Source organism: Lutra lutra, chromosome 4, assembly GCF_902655055.1.
Source record: "Lutra lutra chromosome 4, mLutLut1.2, whole genome shotgun sequence".
Taxonomy (NCBI): Eukaryota; Metazoa; Chordata; class Mammalia; order Carnivora; family Mustelidae; genus Lutra; species Lutra lutra.
The window spans coordinates 152458286-152471022 of record NC_062281.1 but is presented as its reverse complement, the minus strand read 5'-3'; the positions used below and the strand labels follow the sequence as shown (position 1 = coordinate 152471022).

The 12737-nt window shown below is 41.7% G+C and overlaps 1 long non-coding RNA gene across 2 annotated transcripts in view; it reads right to left on the bottom strand.

The window, feature by feature from the left end:
* Positions 1 to 4543: 4543 nt before the first annotated feature.
* The window catches only part of LOC125096714 (uncharacterized), a 93581-nt gene continuing 85387 nt past the window's right edge, over positions 4544 to 12737 (bottom strand). For both annotated transcript variants that reach the window (XR_007126358.1, XR_007126357.1), the window contains 2 exons: positions 6415 to 6481; positions 4544 to 4954 (listed from right to left, as the gene is read on the bottom strand). This is a non-coding gene — a long non-coding RNA (uncharacterized LOC125096714). The remainder of the gene's footprint in view (positions 4955 to 6414; positions 6482 to 12737) is intronic.

Sequence of the window (12737 nt, the reverse complement as noted above, 5' to 3'; positions counted from 1 at the left end):
TGTATCTACAACTGAGCCTTGCAAAATCTTAACGTTTTCCTATAATTACATCAAATATTTTAAAAATTGACACTGAAAGATCTAGGCACTTAGACCCTGCCCCCTTACAGCCCTTCAAAGGAACTAGAGTCCTGATTTTGATGTACATGGTTTCCACATATGTTTTCTATACTTCTGCTATATATGAAATATATCCAGAAACAATTCATGGCATTTCTCAGGTTTTAAAATGCATATAAATGTTATCTTTTATATATCCAGCTGAAATCAATGTTTGCATGTGGCATGAGAGAAATACACTTGTGATTTTTTTCTTTCCAAATGAATAGCTAACATTCCTGTCCTTCTCCATGTATGTGCTACAATTCATCCTATCTCCATCTACCAATTTGTTCAGGTTTTTTGTTTTTGTTTTTATTTCTTTTTGGGCCAGTTGCGGTAAGTTATACTCATGTAGGAAATCATCCATTTCTTCTAAGTTTTCAAATTCTTTGACGTAAAGTTGTCTGTAGAATTGCTTTAATATTTTTTATGTCTTTCTTACTTTCGTAGTTCAGGTCATTTCTTAACTCTTAAAGACTGTTATGAACATTCCCTGCCTCTTTTCTTTCATAAACAGCTTCTCTGGAGGTTTTTCTCTTAAATTCATGTTTTAAAATTGAGTAACAATTTTAATTTTAACAATCCTCCATAATATGGATTTGTTTTCTATGCATTTAACTTTTTGTTTTTACATGGCTCATTTCTACCTTTGGGTTTTAAATTTTTTTAAATTTTCTGATTTGTTAGGTTTAAGTTTAGCATTCTAATATTCAGGCTGATTTTGTAATATAGCATTTAATGTTATGAATTTTTCTACAATTACTGCATTAGCCAATTTTCATCAGTGTTGATATTATCAATCACAAAGTTTATATTCTTGGATTGGGTAGTAGAAGATGGGGGACAGAAAGAAATGAATCAATACGTAAAATACATTTTGTAAGAGATCAGTGTTGTGGAGAAAAATGAGTAAGAAACGGGAATGAGGAATGGTAGGGAGGGGGCTTTGTGACTTTAAATGGAATTATTAAGCTAGGCCTCACACACAAGGTGATATCTATGCAAAGATCCAAGGGAGGGGAAGGAGGGACCTAGGCAGATATCTATGGGCAGAAGGGGCAGTTGACCAAAGACTTTGAAGAAGAGCAAGGACGAAGGTCCAGCTGGAACAGAGCAGATAGAGCAGAGGGTCAAAGGGGGACATGTTCAAATAGTGAACAGGGCATGTGAAACCGGGTTGTACAGTCCTTGTACGTACTTTCACCATTAATGGGACTGGAAGACAGCGGAAGGTTTTAAGCAGAGGATTGAGATGGTCTGATCCAACTTCTACTTTTTCAGGTTCAGATGTTGACAGCAGACCAGGCACAGGCAGCAGCAGGAAGGTCGGGCAGGAGGCTATTGAAATAATCCTGATGAAGGATGAGAGTGAGTTGGATTGTGGCGGTAGAGGTGAGTGAAATTAGGAGGAAACATCAAACAATTGTAACTATCAGTTTCCAACTATAACCTCTGCTTGCCATTTCTGTTTCTGTTATTAGTTTGCATTCCATCTGCCATGACTCTTATTAAATTTCTTCAGTGTATTTCTCTCCATATGATATTCTTAATCATTTCTTTGGGTCTATCTTCCAATTCACTAATTTTTCTTCAGCTTATTCTAGGCTACTATTTATACTACATGTGGATTTTAATATCAGTTAACTATATTTTTAACTTACAAATTCTTTCTCAGATACATTTTCAACAATGTCTTACTCTTCTCCATATCTGCAGTTTCTTTTTTTTTAAATGTTTTTAATCATCTTAAATATACTTATTTCATAGTCCCTATTATCTGAAGTTCTTGAAGGTCTACTTCTGTTGTTTATTGGTCTACTACCTCTCCCTATGGATTACTCCTTCACAAATTATGAAATTTTTCCTTGTGAGCTAATCTTCGGTGGGGCTTCAGCTTGAAAAATATTTTGTAAACTTGTTCTGCCAGAATGGTTTTGTGCTTGCTCTCCCCAGAACTACCAAAATAATAGCTGTCAGGAATCCCTTTTCTGTTAATTTCTCAGCTTGCAATTTTCCAGATCTCTCCTGGAGTATCTATTTAACCTCCAAACTCAAGCATGGTGGGTCTTTGGTAAGAAATCACCAGAGATGATGATTTTGTTTTATGTTCAGGCTGATGCACAGATCTTATTTGTGAATTCCTCTAACAGTAGATAGATTCCTTTAAGCCCTATACTTTATTTCCATAGTCCTTGGGAGGCTCTTACTTTGTAGTGGATATCAGGTATACAACCATCTTTCCACAGAGCTCCAGGGCTAATGCCTCATTCATTGTTTGCTTAAGCACATCAAAGTCAAGACCTTTGTTAGAAACAGGGTCAGCTATGAGCTTACTGGTGAATTTTGCAGTTTTAGGGTTCTTACAGATTTCCCTTCTTGTCAACTCAGTTATTTATTTAAACAATGTTGGTTGTCCAATGTGAAACATTGGCAAAAATGAAGTCTGGTCCTTCATAATCTGTTATTAGTTTACATTTCTGGGTTCACATTCCGTGTATCACCCACAGTAGCTACCTAAGTTAGTTACTTTGCTTCTTCTCTCTTCTCTCTTCTTCTCCTGGATTTCTTCCCTTGTTAATCTCTTATGTCCATATATGACTCATACATTAAAGCCCTGCTTGAATGTCACTTCCTTAAGGAAGCCTTCCCTCATCTGCCAGAGGAAAGTTATCTTCTCTCCCACAGGTTCTTATCTGGGTCTCTTATTTAGCACCTGTTGACTCCCACATCTATTGTGCCTATTACTATGCTCTTACTTTTTCCCCACCCTGAGTAATGAACTGGAAACTTTTGATCCAGGACAAGATGTGTGGTTAATCCATTTTGTATATATCCCAGATGTAGCACTGTAGTCTTTCAGAGTCTGAGTGCTTATTAAACAAAATTAAATTTAAGCAGAGTCTCAAACAGAAGCTATAATGTAAACATTCTAGGATGGGATTAGTATACACTGAGTGAATGCATAGATTAGGTATCTGTAAATCCATTATAATCTTAAGACCTAATAAAAGTAAAAATAGTCTAAATAGTTGAATCTGTCACATTTCAGGCACTTTGTTAGTGTTTTACTTATACGGTCTCTAATTCTTATGGTAACTCTGAAAAACAGATGAGGTTAAGGTAGTTCCTCAAGATGACAGATGGAGAATTGAGGTTTGGATATAGATCTATCTGGCTTCCAAAGACAACAAAAGGCAAATGCACATAAATACTAACATAGAAAAGCTATTTGCTTTACTGAAGATAAAGGATTGTTTATTCTGTGTAGATGACCAGAAATCACCGGCTGATGCTGGTGGAATTGGGACGACATTCATTGTGAAAGCCCACCTCTGGGATCACCTCCTCCAGGAAGCACTGGCTCCCCACACTTGCTTAGTTTCCTCCTACTGAGCTTCCACAGTCCTCCATGTATTTATCTTAATTGTTATGCTTTAATTAGTTGGTTTCAACAGTCTGTTTATGGGACTGTGTCCCCATTAGGCAATGACTGACTTGAAAACGGGAACTTTATTTTTTTTACTCTGTTTTTCTAATTTATTCCCGTAATATATGAATAGTGTTCTTACCAAATTTTTTTTTTTACATGCCATATCCTAGTCTTGGAGGCTCACAATACAAATTAATAAAGGGTTTTAAGAAGTTCCACAGAAAAGAGATTCATTTAGCCTTAACTAAAGAAGCATTTCCCAACCTCACTTGACCACAGGGTCTTTTTTCTCGGAACACTCATCAATTTATTATGCGTCTGATGCTCCAGAAAATAAATCTTGAGGAATAGTGTTCTTCCCTGACTTTCTTGAATGTTCCCTTTCTCCTCATTTTTGGGATGACAGGTAGATAATGACAGTGACAGATACTGGAACCCACTAATTTTATTATATAAGAGGAATCCCCCTCATACCAATTGCTAAAAGAAAGTATGCTATGTAAACACGGGATGTTAAAGAAAACTCAACTGTTAGCAAGAGAATGGACTTGGCATTTCTGCCTTAGAGGGAACCATACTCATTCCAGGGATGTGGGAGGGGGCCTTTCCTTAAACCCAAATCTGCTCTTTGCTTTGATTTCTCCTTTAGAACAGAAGTCCATGCTTCTGGTCCTTCAGAAGCATGGACTTCTTTGTCCATTCTTTCTGTTGGAGCACATAAATCCGAGTGGCAGCTCTAATATTGAGAAATACAAAACAAGGGAAAGAGTTCAACAGTTTTCTCAGTGCTAATGACAGCCAAGGGCTGAGCCCTGTGTGTTGTAAATGACAGGGCTGTCCAGGAGGTGGGAAGAAAATCCTGTGTAGGCAGTTTTTATCCCTTTTTATATTTTTTGGTTTTAAGGAGTAGAATCTTTCGGTAGCAGAAGCAGTTGCAATCAGCCTCACCTGTTTTTTTGGATCCCACAGCTCCTTGGGGACAAAGGGAAGGGAAGATGACCTGGGGAAGCAGAGGGGCAGTGATGCCAAGTCCTCAGCAGCCTTGCTTTCCAAAAGGTGTACTGTGCAGAGGTGCCTTACTTTTTATAACCACTTTGGTGTCTCTCACCCCATGAAATGACTCCTGAAAAGTCTCTTTTTCTGTGGCCATAAATGCCTCTACTATGATCCTCAGAAAAACACTCGTAAAACACACTCACGTGAGGAATTCAACCTTATTTGTCTCCTGGGTCCCTGGTATACTACAGACACAGGCACAGACCTATATTTATTACCAAGACATTTGGGTGTAGTGGCCCCCCAAGATTCTCGGTGCTCACTGCAATTATAAAACACTTGCTAAGGTAGAGGAATGAAGATATTTTTATTCCTTGAAGCTGTTGTTTCTGTCTTGCTGACTCTGCTTGGTAAGCGGGTAGATTCCTAAATCAAAAATGAAAGTTAATTCTAAAATATTGCTGGTGAACATTTTCATAAAGGAGCATGGCTATTGCTAAGGACCTGTCATGGAGCAGCATTATGTCTTTTTGTTCTGCTAAATTCTCATGATGCCCCATAAGGTAGTAGTTATTCCTTTTTTACATATTAGAAAAATAGATATCAGAGATCAGGAAGTCACAGAGCTCCAGAATAATGGAGCTGACCCTTGAAACCAGGTCTGCAATATCTCTGACAGTGTAATAGGAAGTATGGGAGAGGTAGGGCAGTTTTAGGTCATTGCCTTGGAGGTAACACCTGCATAAAGATGTAAAGGACAGGAGCTCATGGTCTGTGTGGGAAGGTGCTACCAAAGGACATGGGATCAGGGAGGCATGAAAATCTGGGGCCATTAATGCAACTCATCTCCTATACTGAGCCTATAAGCAAGGACTGAGGGGAGAGAAGCAGACTGGGGGAGGAGGCAGGGTCCAGACAACACAGGGCCTTGGGGGGCATGCTAACATGGTCTTGTATCATTTTAAGGCCAAGAAGAAAGCCCTGACAGGTGAATTGGACTAGCTGGTACCAGTGGAAGTGGAGACCAATGGGCAGAGTTGAGATATGTGTCTGTTGAACAGACAGAAGGATGTGCTGATGTTTTAAATGTGGGGCCTCAAGGATCATGGCTGGGTCTCTGAGTTTATGGTGAATGATGGTACCCTTCCCAGAGAGAGCTAGAAGAATGGGGAGAACAGGGCCTTCAGGGGCAGGAATCATGAGTACTATCTGGAGAACTGACTTAGCAGTGTCCACATGAGGAAAGCAGAAACTACTAACTTTTCACCCAAAGAGGAATTTGTTGCTGGAAAATGGTTGCATTATAATGAGGTGCTTTTGCTTTTTGTGGGCTCTTTCCTCCATTCATTTTTTTTTTCTTTCTGATTAAAAGATAATAATTAAAATATCTCCAGGACCCCTAAAACTGTTGTGCGCTCAAGGTACTGTGCCTACCATGACCATGGGGTAAGTTGACTGTGCTAATGGTCCTGAAGGGACTGGAGAGCAAAAGGGAATGGGATAGTGCATAGAGATGGGGAAGCCGTTGCCCCCAGCGGGTGGGAACTCCCCAGCCACTCACCCACTAACTGTGAGGGAACCACCAGCTCCTGATGCCTTGCAAGTACCCTCATTACTCTCCCAAATGCTATAGCAACCGCTACTATTGATGGTGTGTAAACCATCCTTACAGAAACTGTTGGGATCATGGCAGCTGCCACTGAGCAGAAGACATCAAGGTGGCCATGGCCAGAGGTGCTGCCAGGAGTGCAAGTGTTTTTCATTGCTTTCCCTTCCTCATCGCATTGGAGGCTTCAGAGTCTGGGAGTTGTCACTTGCAGGCCTCCAGTCCTCGCAGGACAGGAGAACATAAGAGAGCAAACACACAGTCAGTAATCAACAAATACCTGGCGCGTGCCTGCGAAGTCGGAGATGTCTGCGGAACATTCTACTGGAACTGTCAAGTGAGATCACCTGGAAGGGAGCGTAGAGAAAGAAGATTCAGCAAACTGAGTCTAAGAATAAGATCACCATTTCCATCATACCAGGAACAAGACACAGACAAACTGGAAAGGTAGAAAAGGCAGAGGATCAGCTGTGTTAAATCCTGGTCACGGCAGGGAGGAGGGCGAATGCATCAAGGTGCCACTGGAATTCACATCACGAGCGTCATGGGTAACCTTGACGAAGGTAGTTTCAACGAAATGCTGTGCAAGGACACCAAAAGAACTTTGTGTGTCCTGATTATTTTATGAAAACCCTCATGATGTGTGGATGATTACCCCACATATCCCCTGAGCCCTGGGATAAAATTCCAAACTCAGGTTTCTGACAAGGCCAGTTAGTTCTCTTTCTACTATTTCAAAAATTCATAAAATAATCACCCTCCTTCCTTTGCAAATAATGACATGGCAAAACAGAATGTTCTGATCCTCTCTTGCAGAAATTCTGGCCACGTGCAACTTGGCCCACATGGAGTCTCAAATTAAAAAACATACTTGGATACAAAATTCCACAGCCACTAGGAGTTCTCCTCGAGAGGCACTGTGAGTGTGTGCAGATGGAAACCAGAAGTGGGTATGGTCTTCTCATTACCACCTCCCCCCAACACTTATTTTATCATCCTTCCCTTAAAGACCAGGGAAGATTTTGTGTTCTGATCCCTTTATTGTCAGGCAAAAGCAGGGAACTTTAGATCACGTCTGTCAGCTAAAAATTCCAAGGAAGCTGCCTGTATGCTAGTTGGGCTTCAGAAGATGAAAGGTCAAGTAATAACTGGTGAGGGAGAGGAGCTGCAAAAGAGGAAAATGAAAATCTGCTGAAAAACGGGGAGTTACTGTAGAAGGCTACAGAGCTGAGAAGGGCCCAGGAGAACGTTCCCAGCTGATTCCAAAATGTTCGTGAAATCACTGCCCGGAATGAGCGGCACCAGCAGGAATATTAAGAGAGAGAGAGGAAGATTCCAAGGAAGAATGATGTTCTGAGGCTTTCAGTTATCTGGGGGGAAAACCAGGTACATTCCTTCTGCCAGGTCCTAAATGTGTCTGTGGCCTGGGTTTTGCAACAGTCTCCTAATTCATCTCCCTGCCGGGGGCACAGGGCTTCCCCCTCCCCCGCAGGACTCTCTGCACAAGAATAAATGTGGGGCCCTTTCACATGGGAATCATCAGGCCTTGTGGGAGGGAGGAGAAGGAAAGGAAGGGGCTGATCGAGGCTTGACTATACAGACGCGGTAAACTATGTTAGGGTTCTGCCATCAGAGTCCTCGTACTCCTAACCTGGGTCCTCCACTCCTCACTGGCCGGGTGCCTTGGAAGAAGTTGCTGACCTTTCTGCACACCCGTTTTTCTCATCTGAAGACAATGTGATGAAGAGCGGCAACCTCTGGAGGTCGGTGTGATTTTTAGAAAAGCTACTATGGGTAAAGTATCTGGACTTGTACCTGGTACATGGTACCAGCAAGGGTGAGCAAACAGTGAAAGGTAACAATGCCTTGAAGCACAGTACAAACCACGTGTGTCCAGCCTCTCTGTTGAGAGCCCGCATTGGGAATTTTACCAACGTTCCACTTTGATAGATCGATATATGTATTTCATGTATTTGCACAAATGCACCCACACACACACACACACACATAACCACATGCAACATGTGCATGGACAGTCTATTTAGAAGCTTAATGAAGGTAAGACACTACTAAAGGGAGTTTGTTACAGTTACATGGAAACAGCCAAGGGCCTATGCTCCCTTCCCTGTCTCCCTTGATTATTCTGGTTGGAGAAGGGACGTGTTTTGTTCTCTTCACTGAGGACTTCTCTGCGGGAAGGAGCTGAGGCACACCTAGCAGGAATTCGGAGCAGAGGCCACGCATGGAGGCTGCACCCCAAGCTGAACGTGCAGCTTCGTCTCCTAGAGAGGCAGAAAAATGCATCGCATCATCCAATAAGGATGGAGATGACTTGCTTTGGGATCCACAGTTGCTGAATGGCAAAGCCTGCACTAAGACAGTGGTTGTCTGCCTCTGAGGTGAAGTGGCATTCTGATGACGGCCCGAGCTTCCACTGATCTCTTCAGGGTCTCCTTCTCCTCTCACTGCTCCCACCTTCACGACTGGCTTCTTCATTTCATCTCTCATTTTGTGGATGATACTTTCTCTTCTACGTTGTGATAAGATGAAAATTTTGTGGCTGAGATCAAGATGTCTGCAAGTGCAGTTTCTCCCAAGGGGCCGCCCTCCTCAGCTTATGGATGGTTACCTTCTTGCTGGGTCCCCTTCTATGGACTTCCCTCTGTGCACCTGCATCCCTGCTGTCCCTCTCTGTGCCCCAATTTTCTCTTCCTATAAGGACACTGGTCAGATTGGGTCAGGGTCTACTCTGTTGACCTCTTTTTAAACTTAATCACTTCATTAAAGATGTTATTTCCAAACACAGTCACATTGTGAGGTACAAGAGGTTGGGGCTTCAACAAATGAGTTTGTTGTCCCATAATACTGACTCATGGGATTTGTGTGCCTACTGGACATTGTACCCTTTGCCAAACCTTGGAATCCTACTGGACACTGCAATGCTGACATCAGTTTTGGGGCATTACAAGCTTGACAACAGAGGAACTGCTGAAAACGCATTTTCAAAGAGATAGGACGTGGTCAATGTAGCAAAATATTGAGACTGTGACCTACCTCAGGCTAGTACTTTGGAGTCCAACAGATGACAAGTAGCACTGTGTTTTCTTTGAATATTTACGATAACCTGAGATGCCCCTAGGACTGCTCTGGCACCCAGGGTAACCTGGAATCCAGTTTGAGAACTCTATCACATTTGGTCTTCCCAATAATTCAGAGTTATATATAATCCATTGTACTATTTGTGAAAAGAGGAAATGGGTGCTAAGACTAGATCTGTAATTTCACTAAGGAAACACAGTTAATAAATAGGAAACCCAGGTCCATCTGCCTCCAAAGCTCAGTTTTCTCTCTATTCCTGGGATAGGTAGAGTTGATCAGCATACGACACCCAGTCCTACCTCCTTTCAACCACCATACTTCCCTGTGCTGCTGAAAGCTCAATGAAAAACCACTCTTTCCAGATTCCCTTGTGGCAAAGGTTCAGGACGTAAAGTAGGGCTTGCAAGTCAAATGTGTTCACAAGAAATTTTAAGGGGGGAGTAAAACAGAGGTCATCACCAGGGCTGAGATGTGGGTACTTTCTCCTCTGGTATCAATCCAGCAACTCGTCTCTAGGCTTGACCATCAAGATCATTAAAGCACTAAGCAGACTCAGAGTCCTTTTGCTCAACTGCCACATTTCTGGAGGTCAAGGTGGTGACAGCAATGGGAGCTTCCTTGGACTGCAGCCACTGAGGCATGCTCTTGAACTCAGTTGTTTCAGTAGCTAGCCTCAAATTCCTCCTCTTTGATTGGACAGTAATAGCAGCTCTGGGGTGTGGGGGAAGAGGTGTGATTCTTGTGATGCTCTGGGGCATTCCTAGATATACAGCTAATGTCCACACTTCCAGCCTTTTTAATACTTTAGAAAGCCCTGAATTCCCTGTTAAAAGGTCTTTAAAAATCCTTGAGTGATATATGTTTCCTACACATATGTCTGAGTGATATCATTATATTGCACTATGTTAATAACTTATAGAGAAAAGCCACTATATTTGTACTAAAAAAAATAGAAAGCATAAAAGAGCATTCCAGCCATCATGGCCTGTGTGCTTAGAAGGCTCAGATGGGAGGAAATTTAGGAACACCTCAAAAAGATAAGAAATTAAATTCTATGTAAAATCCAGTGGCTATAAAAGAAATTGCTAGGAAATTGATGGGCTACCACTTATGCTTTTAGGATTCATTCAGTTTAAATAGATAGTTTCAAGAATAAACATTGCCATATTCACACCACGAGCTTTGTGTGTGTGTGTGTGTGTGTGTGTGGTTGGGGGGGGTGATACACAGATGCAAACATCAGACATGCACACTCATATACATACATATACCCAGATGGTGGAGTCTGTCTTTGAAATTTATGTTACCAAGAAATAGAGGCTCCATTTCAACACAAATAAAATAGATTAATAAATCAAATTTGGCTGAGTATCAAGAGAATGCATTCCTCCCAATAATCCCAAAGTCAGAGAACTCCCCGAGGTTCTATATGGACTTGAATTTGGGAAGTTATCCTTCCTATGCAACTGTTCCCAACAAAATGAATTGGGTTGTGTCTTGGTAATTGCTCCCACCAAAGAATGGGGCAGCCTCTCTTTAATATCCAATCTAAATGTCATTCAACCTAAGTTTGCCTTGTAAATCAGAGAAGGGCGGCAGGGACCTGTCTGCCCTGGGTCAATGGTGTCAGTTGGGGCCTTGGCAGGAAAATGGAAAGCACACTCAAAGGGGTAATTGAAGAGAGTTTAATGAAAGGCCTATTTACAGTTAAGGTCAGGGTTAAGGGAACCAATGTGGGCTGGAGTTCCCTTAACTGGAGTAGTAATTAGCTGTAGCTTCTGCTAGCATACCCTCTCTCCCTGCCCATCCAGAGCTAAAGGCCATCACCCACTCTAGGTCCTGAAAGGACAGGGGAGAAAACAATTACTGGGCTACAGAGAGAGCTTTAGTCATGGGCTATAGCCATAGGAAGAGAAAAGTGACTACTGATAAGCCAGCAGGGCAATGGAACTGGCAAAGATAAATATGAACAAATGTCCCCAAAGCCCATCCTACATGGGAAAAGTTTCAGCCGTCTTAGAACAAAGATACGATTTTCCTTCATTCCAGAATATTTCATAGTTTGGTCTCTGTGGGCCACCCCTATTTAAATATCAGGGACACATGGAACTAAGCACAGTGAGGACATTTTCAGAGAATAAATAGAACACTTTACCCTTAAAAGAACTTAAGGAAACATAAGTGACATGGCTTTTTAGTCTTCGCTTTCAGTAGCTTCACGCGGAAACTTGGAAAGATGTGTATTCAGAGGGTCTTTCTGTCTAAGGTGGCAGCAAACCAGCCACCATTCTCCACTCAGGTACCCATGACAGACATTGCAAAACCCAGAGATAACATTAGAGTACAGAGAAAACATCAGAACCTTCTTCAGCATAGCGTGCCAGGCGGCCACTAGTAAAGAAGTGGTCGGAGGTAGCCCATAGATGCATCACATTCACTATCACTGAACATTCAACTGGTCAGCAGTGTGTTGAAATCAAGTGAACACCCAGGTATTGGTTCATACCTCACAACTTATAAAGGATTCCAGTAAATAAAAGAAAGTTCAGAAGAGAGCAGTTGATTTAGCAGAAGAACTCAGGAATGTTTTCCTGAAATTGAGAAGACTTAGAGGGGCCAAGAGGAAACCTTTCATTTATCTGCAAGATTTGTATTAAAAAGGGGTAGCTAGGTTCCTGGGGCTCAGAGGAAAGAACTAGAGCCAATGGAGAGAAGCATTTGAGAGGAGTATCTATCAGCTGTTTAGCATTCAGAGCTAACCAATGATGGTGTGACCTTTAAGTTCAGTTGAACTTGGGTGAACCTGTATCAGGTGGTTTTCAAATAAAGTAATTCTTGATTTAGGAGAGCGAGTAGGCTAGAGGACTACTAATATCCATTCCAGGTGTAGATTTCCAGAGGCCTAGGCCACTCTGGGTGTTTGGTGGTGCACACCAGCTCTCAGAGGGCAGCTTAAAGGAGAGCCATACTCACTCGCTTGGGACTCTTCTGATGGGTATAGCATTGGCAAAGCCCCATACAGTCCATTTGCCAGCTTTATTTTATAATGTGTCAGCCAGAACTCTCCTAGCCAATATTTTGTGCCCCCAAAAGGAAATCTCACGATGCAGTAAATTATTGATGATGCTGCCAAAAAGGAATTTCACTCTCGGATCAAATTTGGATTAAATGTAGTAAATCCACAGCATTAGTTTTTAATAACCAAAAAGTTCTGTCGATGTGCGTGAAGAGAATAAAATTCCCCCTTTTAAAGGTTTAAAGGTTTGATGTAACACTTGAAAGCTGAGATGCAATCAATCATTAACAATGTTTAATATTCTCTACCTTCTAGAAATACAATACGGTCAAGGTGCTGAGGTGCGAAAACTGGCCAAAGTTCAAATCTCATATTAGATGAAAATCACTTTTGAAGTATCATTTTCTTGCCCACATTTCAGTTTAGCTATTTCTTCACTATATCACCTTTATCACCTTTACTTAGTTAAATGAAAAGACCTCGCCTGA